The following is a 21,047-nucleotide window of genomic DNA, read 5'->3' as shown; positions in this document are numbered from 1 at the left end:
TATATGAAGTGTCTAAAATATTTCACTTTTAGACTTGTGGTAATGACCAGTTAATATATATAGTTTTTGTGTCGAAGTTGTCGAGCGTCGTAGTAACCTTTCAAGGTGTCGACACGTCCGTTTCGTTGATAAAGCATAAGGTGCCGTCCGATGTCCGTCGTTTGAGATTCGTCGTCCGATGTTCACGCCTTAAGTTTTAGTATCACACAAGTGTATATTTTTAGTAAGCGCGAAGGTTCGCGACCGTTGTTATATTCGCGAATATTCGTGAGGTTTTCGTCGTGGTGTAAGTGTAGATTTTGCAAGTATTGTATGTATTATTTTTGGTATGTATTCCTCCTACTACTAATACATACACACATTATTCAAGTAATATACACCAATTAAGGTATTTGAAGTATATATAATTTTTCCCCAAAAACTATAGTGATTTGTTATATTTAAAATATTACCTCTTTATTTAGTAAAAATAACTTTTTAGTGTTTAAATAAACTCTTGGATGTTTAAGACTTAACCATCGTTATTAGGGTTTGTATAATCATTATTATGGTCGTTAATCACAATTAAGTTTACTAATCGCGATTAACCATGTTAATCACCCCGTTAATCTCTTTTTAATCGCAATTAATGTTTTAGAAAAATTTCGCCACAGTTTCCCTAAACTATGCCGTTTTCCCACGTTTTAAAACGCGTTTTTAAGCATGTTTAGCACCCTTAATCATGCTCCATCCAAACCAAATTTCATTCCATCACTTTGCATGAATAATCCTACTTTTAACATCCTCATTTCCATGAACTTTTTATATCTTTTTAAACACACTTTTTAAAAATATATGGTGACATTTTTAGACTATATTAACAAGATTATTAAAAACCATATTATTCCTTAAAAAATTTCCATGTTGTTCTTTCTTTAAACAACTTGTTAAGACCACCCTTTTTAACATATTCTTAGTAAAAATCATTGTCTTTAATTTCTACAAAAATCATACATATGTTGTAACTTGTTTTTAGATTGTAGTAAAGTTCATTGATCATAAGATTAATGATCTTGGTTAGATTTAAACATCAAAATGTTTAAATCTTTATTTTTTTGTTCTTAATCATGCAAGATCATTCATGTAAGTAACCCACTTTAACAAGATCTACACATGTAAAAGCATCATCTAGCACATAACAACATAATCCACTCATAATATATAATTATTATAGACTTTTTAAGTGGTGATTAGAGTTTTTAAGCTTTGTTTTGTTGAAGTTCAAGATGAACACTTTGTACTTTATAAATCTACCTAAAAAATCATGTAAAAAAATAATAAATGTATGAGGTCTTACAATTTTGCAAGAGGTTAGTGAGCTTTGGGATGAAGATTATGAAGAGAATAAGGCTTCCAAAATGACAAGAACAAGCTCCTAATGATCCTCCATGTTTGCTAGCTTTTTAGATGGTCTTGAAATGGGATTTTTTATAGGTTAAAATGAGATGTTTGAAGAATGAAAAAGGTGAGATTTAGAGGGGTGTTGGCTGCCGTGAGATGAAGGGGGGAAGAAAGGGATTTTTGGTGTTGTTCATAAGTTGCAAAGAAATGTGGAATTTTGGTAAATTATAATATGTAAACTTTCTTTAGTAAAAAAAAAATAATTCAAGACCATAATACTACATGTAGGTTGTAGGATCACATGGGGGATGGAGTTAGCCGATTTGGGTATGGGGGTGTAAGATTTTTTTTATTTATATTTATATTTTTTTAACATAACAAACATGTGATGAAAATTGGTTAATTATGGTAGATATTTTGATCATTAGATGTAATTAGGTAATTAGGGGTTAAAGGTAGTTTAGGATTATAAACAAAGTCAAATTTGTTTACTAGTTTAGTGGGTATAAGTTTTGGATGGTAAAAATACTACTAGTTCGCTCATCGGTTCGACATCGGGTGTTATATGAAAGTTATAGTTTAATACCGGGAGCTATGGTTTTAATTTAACGTCGAAGTTATGGCGTCTATTCAAGGCGCTTACGACGCCAAAATAACGCTCACTAGTTCACTAGATGCTTCGTTTAGGCGTTAGGGTGATAAGAATATTGTTTACTAGTCCGTCGGATAAAAAAACGGACAAGTTACGTAAGTTGCGATGAAACACCGGTAACTTGTATTTCGGATATCCCAATGACATCAGAATGTCGTATTTTAGTATTGCGGACAATTTATTTTTGTTACAATTTTGGCGCAGATCAGACACTTTATATTTAGGTGCATTTTCCGGAAAGTTCAAGTGTTTTAACATTTTGTGCCCCTAATTAAGGGTTTTTATTTGTATTCCAACGATCATAAGCTTTCATGCCATTCGTTGCTCGTTCGAAAAATTTTCAGAACTAGCTGACTTGAATAGTGTGTTCCGATGAATAGTGTTTTCAGCATTTCGCCAACATATTAGGACATAGTTTGCAGTTTTCTCGTGACGTGGTTGTATTATTGTTGTTTGACATATATAACCATGCCCTATGATTTCTAGACTTTGTACGACCTAATCATGCACTAATTAAATCGTAATGAACGTAATTAAACGTTAAATCAAGTGCTTAAGTTGTACGGAATTACTATTATTTTTGCCAGTTGTAACATTTTGAGTTTTAATGTTTGTCCTGTTTTGGCTCTATCGATTTGTTAGCAACGTTTTTGCAAAGAAAGTCACCGTTAAAAAAAACGAAAGTACCAAATTAGAAAATTTCACAAGTTTAATTTTGTTATAAATATATTATTATATATTATGGTTATCAACTCCTAAAATAGACTGACTTCTTCTCCAAGTTTTCTTCTTCTATATATACTACCTTGTATCTCTTGTATTAGACATATCTATCAATGAAATATCAGTCTCTTTTTCCCTACGTCTCTTTCTCTTATTGTTTGCTATTAGGCTAGTAGGTCGTTATTTCACAACACGTTATCAGCACGAAAGTGCTCTCTCCAAAACCCTAATTTCTAAAGCCGGTCGCCGCTCGGTTCGTGTTTATGTCTAGCACTCGTTTGTTGTACCTTGGTGTTTTACACGGTTAATTATTAACCACAAGGTATATTTAATCTCATCGGAAGATCAATTATTTTATATATTGTATTTGCATGTTTGTAACCATGATCTTGTTCGGTTTGTTCTGGTGTTGTTTAATTATAAGATTTCGCTGCGTTTTTATTAATTATATATTTAGTTAATAAAATATATCAAACCCGTTTTGATAAAAAGTAAAAATGACAGTACTGAATCCCAACATAAATAACCATTATTATTTTAGGTTATACCTGTTTCGTTGAATCACTATGTCGATAATCGCACAAATCAACTAATATTAGTTATGAATATATTGTATTTTTTACTTGTCTTGCAAATTCAATATAAAGTATTTTGTGTTTTTGTATTTACATGACATCTTATTTTAATGTTATGACTTGTAAGCGTTATCATGGACCCATGGGCAGCCATCAAATATTATTTTGTTGTCATTATGGCATAAAAATATTATTTTATATGTTGAGTCGCCACCGCCCTATTAACGTTGAAGATCATTGCGACACCACGGTAGACAATGAAGTTACCAAGCGCCGTTTCTATTACCGTTGTTTTCTGCACGGGTTCCTACGGTTATGAAAGAACCTAACATCGTTCGTGGTATGCTCCTTCTCAATTCCTCCGGCTAACGAACCCTTCTCTCTCGTAAGTTTTTTTTTCTTATGTGCCTGCAAAGTTTTTAATTCACATATACCTGAAAAGCTATTAATTTCTGGTGACTACGGTTGAAACCCAATAAGGTAAAGCTTTTACATATAGTCACGTTTATCTGCACAAGTTTTCTAATTCTTATATATTTACATAGCAACCCCTCTATTTTAGTTATATGATTAATTGACAAAAAAATACAGTTATTTATCTTATAATATATATTTAACATATACTAATAGTTATATAATAAACCAAATATATATGCGTATAATAAACCAAAGAGTTTTATTGCACATGTATGAATATGTCTGATATTTGTATGTAAATCAGTTACATGGAATGATGTCACAATATCTCTGTTTTGATATTTATGATATTTTTGGATTATTATGAAAAAGGTATTAAAAGGTATATTATCCTGACGATTAAATAGATTTAATTCATAGAATGATGTCTTGCATTAAACATTTTTATATGTTTTTGAATTTGTTTATTGGAGCATTAAACATTCTTTTAAAAAGTAAAGAACTTTTCCTATTATGAAGGGGTTTATTTACATGTAATAAAGGATTCTATGTTAGTAAAATATTATAGCAACTTGATGGAGATAATATTTGTTTGTTTATGTTTAAAATTAAAAGTAGAGTAACAATTATATATAAACATGACATACTAGTGATTCGTTCTATCATGTTAGTATATAAATTATATGCTTGCTTGCAAGTTGCAATTGATGAAAAAGAAAATCTTATTACATAAAGTTTTTATAACTTGTTTTATATTGCAACATGTCATAACATTGTATGTTGTATAATTTGGTTTTATGGTATACATTATATTCTTTATGCTATTATTAATATATGTGAATAACATTGAGAGAACAACTAAACCAAAGTTATGGTTTACTATCACTATGACACTATCATAAAAGACTTCAAATATTATTAGATAAGACACTCGAAGTGTCATAGTCACGCATCTCATTAACAAGTTATAAAAGGTTGTAAAATGTTAGACCAATAATATTATATGAGTCAGACATATAGTTACTTCTCAGTTCAATTGTTATTATGGGAGGAGAAGTTTATTTATAAGGGAAAATCGGATAAAACATTTTTGTTTGTCAAACCTCAAATTTGTTGTCGAATTAGCAATATCATTAAAAGAGCATGAAATGTTTGAAGTGACTTTATATCCATATTTCCATATGTCCGAGAAAATAATGAAAAACCATGAAACTTGTTTGGTTTTACTTTGATCCATGAAGTGAATATATAATCATCACTATGATCATGGACATCATTGAGAAATTGTAATGACGGTCATATTAATAATGAGATCGACTATCTAAAATGCAACAATGATCATGTCAATAACGAGGTAGTCCCCTAAAAGTGTCATAACATGATTGTTGAACTTTGAAGTTATAATACATTTGTTGTATCTTATATTTTGTATTACATACATGCAAGTAATACATATACGATCATAAACCAGAAGTTGATGGATCATGACTATTTACTTTATTGGCATGACCGGTTAGACCACACCGAGTGAATGATGATGTGAAACATAATGAAGAACTTGAAGATTCTTCTAGCTGATAGCATGTATTGTTTGCTCTTAAGGGAAATTATGTATTTGTCAATTAAGGGTGTGTAACCCTAAATATTCTGAAAGTGATTAAGGGATGCATATCCCAACATGATATCGATGCATCGTCTAAATGGTTATCAAATTCACAACTTGATGTTTGTGTAATTTATTGCTTAGCTAATAAGATAGCAAGCACAATAATCCAGATTACATGTATTTATTAGTAGTGACGATAAGTTTATTTCCCTATCTATTAATGATCGGCAGAATAAGTGTTGAACTTTCTATAGATTATGTTCATACACAAATTGCTTTTGTTAAAACGATCATTGAACGTCTACGATTGATAGCAAAGCCACTAATCATGTGAGAAAGTTCATGTTTATATATGCGTAGATGTAATTTTACATGCAATAACATTAATACACATCAAGCCAACATGTTGTACTAGTTTCTCCCCATTATAGTTGGTTTTTGGTCAGAAACCAAAGATATCCCTTCTAAGATTTTGGTTGTGCGGTATATATTGAAATTGATCCACCACTACGCACAAAAGATGGGACCTTAAAAGATGGTTGGGAATATATAATAACTTAATTGATAGCCATCTCAATGGATTAACATTCCCAACATCAGGGTGAGATAAAAGCAGTTGGAAAATAAATGAGTTGGTATGAATTATCATTGATCCTCAAAAACTAAAAGTGTGAACCATAAGTTCAAAGAATAACTCATATAAAAGATTAGCGAATCTATTACCAAACGCATTCACTGACCTTAAAAAGGTGATTATGTCACATATACCAACCGCTAATGCTCCAATTATGATAAGTGTCCTAGAAGGACAACCACATGTTTGTAATGAGTCTATTGCACGTCTGAAGCGTGGTAGACTAGTCGATTCCAATAATAAAATTCCTCGAAAGTTGGAGCAACTAATTAAGATGGTCAAGTCGGGGTTATATTAAAAAGGTCTCCTGAAGAGACGGTAGACATGATGGTTCAAGAAGAACCTCGGGTACCTGAAACTAAAGAGATCTCGATAAGTTGTATCATGTCTAAGATATGTATGGAATCGAAATAAAATCGACGTCGTTATACTTTTGTATATAATATAGCGCTTGTAATGATGAAATGATGAGGATCAAGATTTACGATCTACCTATGAACAAACACAAAGAAATAATTGGCCAAAACAAAAAGACGCAAATGAGGCAGAGTTGAATTCTCTATTGAAATGGAAAGTTTTTGGACCAGTAGTCCATACAACAAATGTTGTAAAATATATTAGAAACAAACAGGTCTTTTATGCGAATCAATAAATGAAAAGTAAATGGTATAAGGCAAAATTGCTGGCACAAGGATTTCGCAAAGACCTAATATTGATTATGAGGAATTGTATTCTCCAATGGTGGATACAATAGCTTTCCAGTATTTAACTAGTCTGGTAATAATATTAAAGAGAGAATTGACATGCGTCTTATGAATAATATTTATCACTTGATACTGAAAGTTTACATGAAAGTCTCTGGAGGATTTAAATTATAAAAATCATGTAAATAAAATTCTCGAGAACAATATGATCATTGTATACATATTCATATTTGAATACGACTGAACTCCTGATGAGTTACCTAAAGGTGAATTGAAACATCTTAACGATGTAATTCTTGTGCACCAATAATGATACATAGAAAACTTGTACATGATGATTATGATATTTCAATAAATAGTGTACACGCATTATACAATATGGTTTTTGGAGATAAAAGTAAGTGTTCATGACATTTTTGCATATGATATAGATATCTATGTGTTAAATATGCAAATTTATGTCGCAAAACTTATAAAGAGTAAAAGCACAAGCATATTTGAATAAGATGGAAAGAATTCCCTCATGGATTGATAATGCTGGAAGCATTAATGATGTCAAAACCTCAAGAACGTATTATATGAAGCTGACAAAATACGTATGGACTAAATAGTCGAGACGAGTGTTGTACAACTCGAGATATTCGGATAAAGAGGGATATAAGTTTGATTAAATTAGCCATGTTCCATTAACATTCTACTTTTAATGATGTCTAGGCATCATCGAGGGAAATTGTTGAGCTTTTAGAGGGAGAATTTCTGAATGACCTTGGCACGGTCTAATTATTACTCGAACTGAAGTTCGAGTATATATGTAATTGTATTTTACCAATCCATCAAGTATATCTAGAAGATGGTGTTTGGATATTTTAGTATGGATATAGTTGAACCTTAAAATATGTTAAAGGTTGTTAAGTCATTTGTTATAAGAAATGCCTATTATCATCTCCTACCAAAGTAGAGATTCTCATTCTAGAAGTACCATCGTTAAATGCATAAGTGCATTAATATGTTTTGCTAGCTATGTATGGTTATAATATTTTTCACTTGAGCTTATTGTCATGATATAACCTTTGTCAAGCGAAGAGACATTGGAATGAGTTCAAAAAAATATTTCAGATGCAGGAATGTAACAAAACACAGTCGTGAACATATGATATTTTTTGAAAGGAGACACCTAAAGTCTTGTTAGAAGATTACACAACATTGCTCTACATAAAAGATTGCACATTAAAGGATCAAGCGACAAATCATTGGCTGCAAAAGCTTTGTACAACTTTCAAGGAAGATGGACAGAATCAGGATACATGTTAAAATGAGGGGGAGACTTATTCAAGTTGCACTCTTTTTCCCTCACTAAGTTTTGTCCCATTTGGGTTTTCTTAGTAAGGTTTTTAATGAGGCAACACACATGATCCAGAAGTATCATGAGAGGAAAATACGCGCTGCACTCTTTTTCTCTTAGCTAAGGTTTTGTCCCACTGGCTTTTTCCTAGCAAAGTTTTTAACGAGGCAACATCTCAAAGCGTCTTAAGTTGATAACCAATGGGAAGTGTTATAAATATATTATTATATATTATGGTTATCAACTCCTAAAATAGACTGACTTCTTCTCCAAGTTTTCTTCTTCTATATATACTACCTTGTATCTCTTGTATTAGACATATCTATCAATGAAATATCAGTCTCTTTCTCTCTACGTCTCTTTTTCTTATTGTTTGTTATTAGGCTAGCAGGTCGTTGTTTCACAACAAATTTATATTATTTGCATAATTGTTTTTCAATGAAAGTTGAATTCAATACAAGTTTAATTTATATCATTTTCATAGTTGTTTTTCAATGAAAGTTGAATTCAAAACAATGCTTTCATTTACGCTTGAATCACTTATAATTATTATATATTATAATAATTAACATTTAGTGTTTTTAACATTTATTATTATTATAATAATTAATTAAGTAATAAACATTTAATAATTAATATTAATATTAATATTAATTAATATTAATATTATTAATTAATTTTATTATTAATATTAATTATTAATATTATTAATATTAATATCTATTATTAATATCCCAAGCTAAATGAATAGTGACACACAAGTGGTGTCACCATTCAATTGGGCCACGTTTTGAGAAGCTAATATCTATTAATATCCCAAGCTAAATGAATAGTGACACACAAGTGGTGTCACCATTCAATTGGGCCACGTTTTGAGAAGCCAGATGTATGGCTTCTATCAATCCATTGTTTAAAAACTCATCGCACATGAAAAAGAGGGTTTGATAGCCAGAGACCAGAGAAACTGAAGAGATGGGAGACAGAAACCGTAGGCTCTCCGGCGTCGATACAGAGGATCCACCGCACATCGCTCTCCGGCGTCGACATAGGGGATCCGCCGCACATCGCTCACCGACGTCGACATGACAGAGTGGATCCGCCGTGCGTGGCGGCTCTCCGGTGCCCACAACAGGTTATTTATTCTTATATCTATTTCACTTACTGTTGGTTAACTGTTTGTTAATTAATATCTGTTAGTCACAGAATGGAAATGAACAGTTGTGCCTGTTGAATCACATGTCTACCACCGCTGTATGTTCGCCGGTCTTCACCAACAACGGCGACACCAGTTGACAGTTGCCGAGTTTTCAGGTATGATGTCTCTGTTTTTCTTCGCTATGTGTTTGCTTTCTTAAACGACCTATGATCTGAACTGGTATGGGTTTTCCGGTGACGGGGACGACTCGCCGGAGAAGATCGTTTTGAATGTTTTCGTTCCCCGCGTTGTTTGCTATCAAAGATAGATTCAAATGAATCTAATTTTACATATAAAAATAGGCACATCAAGTATTTGTTTAATTGTTCTTGATACAAACAATGGTAAAACCCTATCAAACATTTGCACAAGCACACCAAAAATGATTATTGTCAATATTGAAGGATATGTGAATAATCTTTGGTTCTGTGTGTGTTTTGGGGTTTTGCTGCTATTATTTATGTAGGCTAGGGTTTTTAGCAATTTCAAGATTTCCGTTTTCCTTTTGATGTAAATCTTGTGGTTCAAATTTGCGGCAATTTTGACCTATATATGGGTTAATTTGGATTTTCGAAAACCGTAGTTTGCGGTTGGGCCCAGAATTTTCATCAAAACAGGCCAAACTAGAGTGCACAAATCGTTTTTTTAGAACCTACAACCGGGTAGGAACCGGGTCCGGGTTTAGTCAACAAAGTCAAGAACCGGGTAGGGTAGGTCTGAAAAAGTTCTGTACCTGGAAAGTCCTACAAAAAAGGTACCACGCCAGTATCATGTTGTACTGTAACGTGACTAACGTCTAACTGAACCGAATCAATAACAAGTTTTTTCGTGTGTGTTTTTGTGAAGGTTTGAGCTTTGTTTTAATGGAGAGAAGATGGTGAAGTCGGGAAATGAAACGGATACGAATGGCGTGGACAGTGATAATAACAACAATAACAATAACAGTAATAACAATATGATGGATGTATTCAGATGGTCTTTGTGTAAGAAGCCTCTTCCTCAGACGCTTATGTGCTCCATCGGCATCCCTTTGCCGCCTGAACATCTAAAGGTATAATCTTTCATTTCGCTCCATTTCCGTTTGATTCCACTCCGGGTTTGAATAGTCGTATAGTTTTTTTGCTTGGTTTAAAAAAGCGTGCCTGGGGTGATCAGGAAAGCGCCCCAGGGCCTTGAGGCGGTGCTTCATGCACACATGGGTCAAAATTGCTTCACGCACCGGTCGATGATGGCTGTGAATTAGTTGCGAGAGTTTTATACGTAACTGATGATGTTGAATATTTATTTGGATGAGTGTAGCTTATTGGGTCGATTTGATGTATGACGGTGTTTGAAGTGCTGTTATCCGAGGACGATCAGGTGGTGTTGGAGTAACATAATTTAGAGTAATTTTGCAGGTTTGTTTTGAATGAGTTAACCTAGAATCAAATGTGGATTTTTTTTTTTTACTTTTTCTCGGCTTTGATTTTTTACAGCTCATTTCTCAATCCGGTTGGCATGCTTCAGTTATGCTTCATACTACACTTTATCTATGGTGTCGAGGCTTCCGTTTGTGGCGTTCTCACCGTTATCGCCGTTCAGATGTCATCTTCATCGGTCGTTTGGGTAATTTATTTATGGTGTCTAGGCTTCTGTTTGTAGCGTTCTTATTTATGATTTCATTACTTGCGAAGTTGAGGATCAAGGCAAATATGAGATTGCTGATTCACATAAAGAAGCTGAAAAGGTTGATTTTATCATTTGGAAGTAATGTCTATTTACATACACGTGCAGGTGGTGTCTATTTATATGAATTAAAATAATTAGATGATTAGATGATAAATAGTGTTAATTAAGCAACTTTAAAGTGTTAGGGTATACGGGGCGTCTTCGGGGAGTGGTTCGGTGAGGAGTTTCCCCGATCGGGAACACCGCCGCCATCACCGCGGGGTCCCGAATCGGGGAGGGTTTTGGGTGTGGCCTTACCGATTGATTTTGCACGTTGAACGAGATTTGACCGTTGATAAACGGTCGAATTTTAAAAAAAAAATTCAATTTTTTTTAAACAATATATACTAACCAATCTAATTCATTTTTTTTACCACATTCACAACTCTCAAACCCACACCAAAACTCTCAAACTCAAATATTTCAAACACAAAATGGATTCCAAGCTTCCGTTTCTTTCTACCCTACCCGACTTTCCCGACGATGGAGATGCATCGTCAAGCGATAGTAGCTTAATTTTCTTCCAAAATCTCATCCAACAAGCGGAGCTACTAGACACGGCATCGTCTAGTAAAAAAAATTATGTCCGTCGAGATCGTGTGGGGGGCCACGAGACACTCATTGCCGATTATTTTGATGAAAATCCAAAATTTAATGAAGATACTTTTCGTCACAGGTTTCGTATGTCCAAGTCTTTGTTCCTAAAAATTGTTAGTGACGTGGAAGCGTATGACGAGTGGTTTCAAGAAGGCTTAGACGGGAGAATGAAGAAAAGCTTTACACCGTTGCAAAAGGTTACTTCGGCAATTAAACAACTTGCAACCGGTAACCCACCAGACGAGGGGGACGAGTATTTAAATATGTCTGAAAGGACCTCTCGTGAGTGCCTTGAATATTTCTGCGAGACGGTATGTAAAAGGTATGGCGGTGAATTCCTACGTAGACCAACGAGCCACGACGTCGCGCTATTGTATCAGGCTCATGAGGATAGGCATCACCTACCTGGTATGTTAGGGAGTCTGGATTGTACACACTTCGTCTGGAGAATGTGCCCCACAGAATTGCGTGGACAATACATGAGAGGCGATCATCAATACCCGACGGTTATGTTAGAAGCGGTAGCGTCTCAAGATTTGTGGATTTGGCATGCTTTTTGTGGGCCAGCGGGTTCACAAAACGACATCAACGTGCTGCAACAATCTCCGTTATTTCTTGCTCAACGAAACGGAACGGCGCCAAATTGTCCATTTCAAGTGAACAACCACTTATACAAACGCGGGTATTATCTTACTGATGGGATCTACCCTACCTGGTCCGTGTTTGTGAAGTCTTTTCCATATCCACACGACCCGAACGAAAAAAAGTTCAAGAGGCAACACGAGGCCGCAAGAAAAGATGTGGAACGGGCGTTTGGTGTGTTAAAGTCGAAGTGGGGAATACTAAATCGTCCAATGCGTTCAAAAACGGTGAGAAAGATAAGGTCCATCGTGTATACGTGCATTATTTTACACAACATGATTATAAAAGACGACGGAAGGGCGATAGCACCGGTTCATATTCAAGATCCTCCAGTCGAACCCGTCTTCGATGATACAGCCTATACGGAGCTCATTGACGAAGACACGCATTGGAGGCTAAAACACGATCTCGTTGAGCATCTCGGAAGTTTAGATTTGCCTCACCTTGAAGTTGATTCGGACGAGGAGTAGTTTGTTTTTATATTTTTCTAGGTTGAATGTATTTTTTTTTCTAGTTCGAATGTTTTTTTTTAATTTAATGAAATGTATTTTATTTAATTTTTATTTTTATTAATCTTTTTTTAATTTGTAAACATGCATTATTTTAGAAAAAAAAAAAAAACTCCCCTAATAGGGGAGTGCCGCCATCAAAAAGGGGTATTAGGGGAGTGTATTAGGGGAGTTGACGTGGCTTATTCTGGTTGATTACGTGTAAGATGGGGGACTCACCTATTAGGTGAGCACCCCTTACACCCTTATAGGAAGGGGATGAGTACTTGTCATACAAAGAGAGCTGGGATTGCAAGCTAGAGTTGTTGGTGAATTGCTCCAACCTGGTGGCCACATAAAATTGATGCAACTGGATTTAGAAGGTATGTAAGCTACCAACACATACATAAATGTGCATATGTAATAGGTGGTGATTATAATTCAAGTGTTGGTTGTTTTTTTCCCAGATTGTGTAGAGAACATAGATGCTCAAAAGGAGATGTTCCAGGTAGATTTTTTTACAATGGTGATTTGTCCAGCTGATTACAGTTGCATTCTGTAACGGAATATACAAAAACGAACTGCCACAAAATTTTATACGGTTCAACGCTTATTGTGTAGAATATAAGAGCAAATATCACATAATGTAAACCACCACTACAAGAACAATCTTCAACGATGATTTAGCAATTCAATTGACTTGAATGGTTTTCCGAAGCAAAACCGTTAGTTACATATTATCAAACCGAGAACTATTCGGTTTAATACGCCGCAACGCGCGCATGGCATAAAACTAGTATCTATTAATAGACCAAAGGAAATGAACAGTGATTTAGTGTGCTTTCTTTTGATTGCCCTATTTGGGCGGTCTTCTCCCTGGCTTCTTCTGATTGCCCTATTTGGGTGGTCATCACCATGGTTTCTTCTGATCACCTACTATTTAAACTGGTTCTGAGGAGAGAGAAAGGGAAAGGGGCGTCCGCCGGAGAGTCACCGCCGTCAACAGCACCGTGACACCACCACCGCATCAATGGTGTTTTTGCCTTTTGGGGTTTTTTTACCCAAGAAAGAGAAAGGGAAAAGGGAGATAGAAGAGGGTGTGGTGGTGGCCGGAGGCTCACCACCGTGGCACGACCGCCATCGCAGCGGTGTTTCTGTTATGTTGGGGGTGTTAGATCTCCATACCACCGCTTCTTTTTCTCTCTCTACAAACCTCTCTTATCTCTCTCGACGGCTAGGAAGTGAACAGTCTTTTTTTGTTTTTGGTGTGTTCCGATTGACCTGTTTGGGTGGTCATTCCCTTTGAGACGTGTCATCCAACTTTATAATTTACCCTCATTAAAGAAGAGACAGGGGCAGTGACCGGAGGGTCACCACCGGCGGATTCGATTCATTGTGGAGGCGACGATTTTTAAACCCAACAATGATGTTGGTTTGCTACTTGGTATGGTAACTCCGGTTGCAACCGTAGCGCCACTGAGCGGGTTCAACGACTGTGATGATCCTTTCGGATCTGAGTCGATTTGTATAGTTTCGATGCGTTTTTTTAGTATACATGTGTATTGTTTCTGCTTCTACAATTTTGAATGATACGGATGTGTATGTGTTGTTGAATCCATTAGTTTCTACTTCTTTATGAAGATCATTCACAACTACTGTCAACCCCACAGTTTTTCTTGAATGATACGGAGATTCGATTCATTGTGGCGGCGACCTCTCCCGACAGCCGAAAAGTGAACAATTTGTTGGCCCGGGATAAGCACGGTGACCAGAGGGTAACCACCAACGGATTCAATCCGTCTCGGCGGCGACGATTTTCAAACCCGACAATGATGTTGGCTTGCTACCTGGTACGGCAACTCCGGTTGCAACCGATGCGCCACTGAGTGGGTTCAATGACGATGACGATGTTTTCGGATCTGAGTCGATTTGTATAGTTTCGATGCGTTTTTATAAATCTATTTGTGTATAGTTTATGCTTCTGCGATTTTGAATGATACGGATGTGTATGGTTGTTAGTTGTTACAGTTGAAGAGGACATTTGGTGAACTTGTGGTTAATTTTTTACTGGACTTTGATTCTGCGAAGTTTTAACGGTATATTGGCTTTTGTGATGGTTTTGATGAAAAGGCATGTTTTGATCTTGGTGGTTGTGGTGTTGACAGTAGTGGTGAAAATTATACAGGCTTTTAAACTTTTGGAGTGAAAAGCAAAGACTTTGTGTACGTCGATTTATTGGGGATTTGAAGGGTTGTCCGGCGATGATGTTGGCTTGCTACTTGGCGTGGCAACCCCGTTTGCCGTCGTAGCGGCACTGAGCCGTATTTTGTTGGTACCAGTGAAGTGTCATTACTGACCCTTTTCCTGCTTTATGCACGTGATCTGATGCACGTGATCTGGGTCGAGTGTCGGAACTCATCAAATACCAATCGATTGATAAGATATATAAATAATGAATCCAGTTTGTAGGATTCTTGAATTTCAACCTTAGTAGGAATTGTTTACATAGAGGTGGTTTATCATTGTATAAAGAGAGGACTAAAGTACACTTTATAATTTGTTCGTTTTATTGAACTAGGAGGTTGGGACCTGCAGGTTTATATTTGTTATAGTGGCCTGTTTTTAGTTTTGTATTTTTATGGTTTGAGACTTTTATTTTAGCATTGTTGTGTGTTTTTTGTTTATTTAAAGCATTGTTGTTTGTTTTTTTATTTAACAGCAAACAACGATACTCATTAAAAGAGAGGGTTTGTGGTTTTGGTTTGAACTACATGAGAGTTGAGCTACCTGAGGTTGATCGCTGAGTTGCTCGGGCAAGCCATGTGGGTATCTCGGCTACACCGCCACAGAGGTTGCGAGTAGCCTTAGCGGGTATAGATAGCCTGAGTGGGTATAGAAAGTTGACGAGTATGTTGGTAGCTTGGTTTATTTTATCTTGTAATAGAAGAGCGTAACAGATGTTAACCAAATGAAATAGGGAAATTGTATATTAAATTTTATTACTGTTGATTAAATTCCCTCGGTTCTTTTTCATAGTTTATTTATTTATTTTTCTTTTGGTGCCTAGAAATTATTTAGAATTAACAAACACATACTAGGTTTGTGACGGTGACGCTTCAAATTATGATATCCGGAATTGTGACAGTGGTTGCTTTGGTTTTAAAGGTTGATTAACCCCGCCGCGGAGCGCGGGCGGAAAAATCCTAGTATCTATTAATAAAGCCCTGGAAATGAATAGTGATTCTGCGTCGTGGTTTGTTCCTATTTACCTATTTGGCCGGTCATCCCCTCTTCAGACGCGTGTCTTCAATCTTTTAACCCCCTTATATGCCGTAGAGAGAAAAATGGATAAGAGAGAGGAGCGGTGACCACCGGTGACCGGAGGGTCACCACCGTCACACCACCACAACGATCACCATCGGGTGTCTCTCTGCTGTGGGGTTTTCTGAGAGTGTGGAAAGACATGGTTGTTGATCTATAAAACTTGGAGCTGGCCGGAAAGACAGTGCGGTGGGATGGTTCGTTTCTATGCTATTGGACACAAGGCGTCGCTCTACTATGTCTCTCTGTCGGCGACCAACCACCCACCCACCACCAGAGAACCGCCGCCGCTCGACCGTTTGGTTCGTTCACTCTTCCATACATATTTCTGTATTCATGTGAGAAAATCACAAAATTTGCTATTTGGGGTTTCTTGATCTTGCAAACAAGAAATTGGGTTTGCTTAGGTTCTCTTCTTTGTAAGTGAAATATTGAGTTTGTTTTGGATTGGCATTGAATCTTTAATTTAGGGGTAATATTTACCGCCATTATCGAAAATTTTAGGATCCGTGATCCACATAGACTGTATACAGATAAAATGATCTTCAGTTATACTCTATTAATAGAGTAATACAAATGAACGGTGGTTTTGGTCTTGGTTTGTTCTGATTGACCTATTTGGGTCGTCATCCTCCCTTGAGATGCGTGTCTTCCAGCGTACACCTTACCCATTTTTAAGAAGAACAAGGGGCGGTTACCAGAGGGTCACCACCGGCGGATTCTGGCAGTCTTGGTGGTGGCGAGTTTCAACATAAAACCTTAGCCGACGTTTTAGGCGATGGGGGCTGGCATTCTTGCGAGGTTTCGGCCTTTTGTCTACCAGACAATGATGCTGGCTTGCTACATGGCATGGCAACTCCGTTGCAACCGTAGCGCCAGTGAGCGGGTTCGACAATGATGATCTTTTCGGATCTGAGTCGATTGGTGTTCGTGATTTCGTTTTTTGTTTGCTTAGATTTCCGAGATTGATTGATTAAACGATTGTGTTGGTAGTGGTGGTGGAGTTGGAACTGTATGATGAAGGTTGAGTTGGTGGTGGTCAAATATTTTGGTGTCCTGATTGTGTTGGTAGAGGTGGTGGAGTTGGATGTGTTGGTAGTGGTGGTGGTGGAGTTGTAGCTGTTTAATGTACGGGTTGTATTGATGGTGATGGTGGAACCGTTTGATGATATTCGTGGCAATCGTTTCCTTCGTATTAACGGCTGATTGACCGCACCGCGGGCGCGGGCGAAAAAAATCTTGCTTACTTTGGTGTTAGATGGTGCCGGTGGTGGTCGGCCTTGTGTTGAGGTCGCTGACACCACCTCTATCTGTCAATGTGTGGTCGGGGATCTGTGTCATGGCTGCGTAACTCGCCAAAAACCTTATTGCTGGTGCACGGTTGTCACACCCCAACCGATGGCGGAATCATCGGGGCGCGGCACTGAGCGAAACAGATTGTTCAGAAGTTTCCACAACAACTATCATACAATTCAGTTATATAACACGTCCCATACCGTGTCCCAAATAATAACAAGTTATCATAGAAAATCAACTAAACAATATGGGAACTGTTCCGACAACTCAAATTCTTAATTATTACAGACCAAAAGTAAATGTTGTTTTAAGACCTCTAGACGACCACTGTGGATCTTACTGACTACAGGTGCCAGTGCAAGATCTACAGATAATTATGGCCCTGGAACAGGTACGTGGACACTGTCCTAAGGACACAGGCTCCTAGAAGTTTATTATTGCCTCGCTTCCCTAGCACGCTAGTAGCTTAAACACCTGCCACATACGTTAAAATAAAAGTCAATACATATAATGTAAAGGTGAGTACACAAGTTTGATATAGCATATAGAGTTCGAATAGTTTACGCATAACCAAGCACGTACACAAGGGCAAACGATGCATGTAAATTATCAACATGGGACCATCAATACCAATGACTTCGAGTTGACTGTTCGAGACAGTTCGCAATACATGATTACCACCGTAATCCATGCAGGTAATTGTCCTTAGCAACCCCCGTGTGAACGGGTGCTGAGTCCAAACTATAGTACTACGTTGCTAAAGCAGGTAGATAGCACTCCACGTGTAAACATAATGAACAGCAATCATTTAGACAAGTAATACATGCAAGTAGGTTAGCGTTCAAATAGTTTGAGTTGTTTTGTGAATTTGATAGAGAACGTATGTAACACCCAAAAGTGCTGAAAGCAAAAAGGGATCGAGTATACTCACAGTGATTGGTTGTGGATTGAAGGGAGCACTGAGAATAGGTTAGCCTGAATAGTTCGATAACACAACGATGAGTAACGCGGAAAAAGAGTAAACAATGTACTTGGATCGAGTAGGCCATTCGATCGGACAGCAGTTCGATCGAGTGGGCTGTTCGATTGGTTTGAAAGTCCGTTCGAACATCCATTCGATCGGCTGGCTGGCTCGATCGGCTGGTTCTTTCAAGTGGATTGTTTCTTCCTTTGATGTGAAAGATGTGTTTGTGTATGATGGTTTGTACTACCTTTCAAGTTGGCCGATCGAACAGCTGTTCGATCGGTTAGCCCAACCGATCGGTTAGCACTTCGTTGTTTTCAAATATGTCACTCGATCGGCTGGCATGTTCGATCGGGTGACATTCCAATGTTTTGAAAAGTCTAAGTGTTGAAGTATAGTATCTCATGATTCGAGCAGTAATGTTTACAATCGAGTGGCTCGATCGATCGAACAGAACCTCGTCAATACTACACTTTTGTGAGTTGGTGGGACTAAGTGCTAGTCGATCGGTTAGCCTAGCCGATCGGCTGGCGTAGTCGATCGAACATCACTTTGTCAATAATACACTTTGAGTTTGAGGGCCTAAGTGCTAGTCGATCGGTTAGCCTAGCCGATCGGCTGGCATAGTCGTTCGGTTGGGCTGTTCGATCGAACAGCCTAGCCGTTCGGCCAGCTTCTCGATTCGGTTAACCTTTCATTTAACACTTAGTTATTCCCGTTAATTGTTGATGTTTTAGAAATATTTTGACTACGAGTTGAACCACGAAACTGAAGTCTCCATTTAGCCTACTGACTCGAGCAGGAATCACCCAAACTCGGTCAGAGACGGTTTGGAACCCAAGTTTAACGTTTAACCCGGAATCGGTATATCTCTCGGTAGAACCCGAATCTTTGAACCATGTGTTTGTTTAGATTGATTTATAAGTCGGTTCAAGCTCGTTTTCACCGGTTTGAGTGTAAAAGAGTTGAAAGATAGATGAAAACCCATCTTCCAATCCTTTCCCACCGTGAAATGTTAAGATCTTTGGTAGATTTTAAGTTATTGATGTGGAAATCGGTTAGATCTAGCTTATTCATGGTTGAATGAAGTCAAGAACATGAAGTTCTTGATGAACACCAAGAACACCATGATGACATCACTCAAGAACACCTAGATCTTGGTGATTTCATGGATGAAATTCAGATTTTGAAAGATAGAAAGATGGAGAATCGATTAATGAACAAAAACGTACAAAGATTAGAGCGAAATACTTACCGGTTTGAGAGAAATCTGAGGTTTAGTGAGAAGAAGAGGCTGGTCGGTCAGAGCTTTTCCAAAAGTGGAAAGCTTGACAAGGACAGCCCTATTTATAGGCTTCCAAAAGAGGAAAGGTCAGCTGATCGAACAACATCCCTGATCGAGCAGCTGTCCGATCGAACAGCCTGTTCGATCGGCTAGCCTGTTCGATCAGGTTGCCCTGTTCGATCGGCTTGCCTTGTTTTGAGTGTTTTGCGACGATTTTCGATATTCCGACTTAGAACGATGATTTGAGGATGATAGAATTTCCTAACCAAATTACTTTTAGTCCCAACTACTATATCTAACATACAAGCATCCTTACAACCATTTCGGGTTCGATTTCCATTGAGTTTGATTCACCTTTGAGTCTTGATTGATTTGATTGATTCACCACACACTCTTAACATAAAAGTAAGCATGCACAAGTAACACATAAGGCACACACACACGTATAAAAGTACTAAAATCCCCACACTTGAGTTCGATGATTGATTTGATTAGCTTGATTATTGATTGACTAACTTTATTGCGTTGTTACTTCCTATCATTCACAGTCGGTCGTTGATTCACAGTTCGATTATCGGTCGATTAGTTTGATTATACAACACTTACTCCAAATAATACGAAAATCAAAATGAAACTAAAATGAAATTAATCTTTATTAATCTTTAATTCCAATAACAGTCAACACTTGACTTTGACTTTGACTTTGGAAAACACGGGGTGTTACAGTCTCCCCTCCTTTAGGGAATTTCGTCCCGAAATTAGGCCGAGAACCGTACATCGCCGTGTGATTTTACCTTTTTGATGCTTCAGATCTATCTGAACAACTGCGGGTACTTGGCCTTCATGTCACTTTCGAGTTCCCAAGTGAACTCCGCGCCTCGTTTGCCTTCCCATCGTACTTTTACAATAGGAATGCGAGAGCGTCTGAGTTGCTTGGTCTGTCGGTCCATGATTTCGACAGGCTTTTCCACGAAGTGTAGCGTCTCATTGACCTGAAGATCGTCGAGTGGTATTATTGCGTCGTGGTCGGCTACGCATTTTCGAAGGTTTGAAATATGGAAAGTCGGGTGGACATTGCTGAGTTCCTCCGGTAATTCGAGTTTGTAGGCAACCTTACCGATCCTTTCCAGAATCTTAAAAGGTCCAACAAATCGAGGCGCAAGTTTCCCTCTTTTGCCGAATCGGACTACTCCCTTCCAAGGTGATACCTTTAGGAGCACGTAGTCGCCAACTGCAAATTCGCGGGGCTTGCGTCGTTTATCGGCGTACATCTTTTGTCTATCCCGGGCCTTTACCAAATTTTCCCTTATCTGGTGGATCTTGTCAGTCGTTTCTTGCAGAATCTCGGGCCCAGTCAATTGTGAATGACCTACCTCGTGCCATACATTAGGCGAGCGACATCTCCTACCATACAAGGCTTCGAAAGGTGCCATTTCGATGCTGGAGTGATAGCTATTATTGTACGAAAATTCGACCAATGGTAGGTGTTTATTCCAACTACCACCAAAATCGATAACAC

General features: G+C 37.4%; 3 long non-coding RNA genes across 3 annotated transcripts; all 3 read left to right on the top strand.

Annotated features, from left to right (window-relative positions):
* Positions 1-8,949: 8,949 nt before the first annotated feature.
* On the top strand, positions 8,950-9,547 carry LOC118484830. Its single transcript, XR_004874626.1, has 2 exons — positions 8,950-9,165; positions 9,237-9,547. It is a non-coding gene; the product is annotated as an uncharacterized LOC118484830 (long non-coding RNA).
* A 505-nt stretch (positions 9,548-10,052) lies between these two features.
* Positions 10,053-10,866, top strand: LOC118484829. The gene is made up of 3 exons (XR_004874625.1): positions 10,053-10,279; positions 10,528-10,625; positions 10,704-10,866. It is a non-coding gene; the product is annotated as an uncharacterized LOC118484829 (long non-coding RNA).
* A 37-nt stretch (positions 10,867-10,903) lies between these two features.
* LOC110904858 lies at positions 10,904-13,175 on the top strand. Its single transcript, XR_002572798.2, has 3 exons — positions 10,904-10,954; positions 12,935-13,045; positions 13,130-13,175. It is a non-coding gene; the product is annotated as an uncharacterized LOC110904858 (long non-coding RNA).
* Positions 13,176-21,047: the final 7,872 nt, after the last annotated feature.

Source organism: Helianthus annuus, chromosome 12, assembly GCF_002127325.2.
Source record: "Helianthus annuus cultivar XRQ/B chromosome 12, HanXRQr2.0-SUNRISE, whole genome shotgun sequence".
NCBI classification, from domain to species: domain Eukaryota; kingdom Viridiplantae; phylum Streptophyta; class Magnoliopsida; order Asterales; family Asteraceae; genus Helianthus; species Helianthus annuus.
This window is presented reverse-complemented; position numbering and strand designations above follow the sequence as displayed.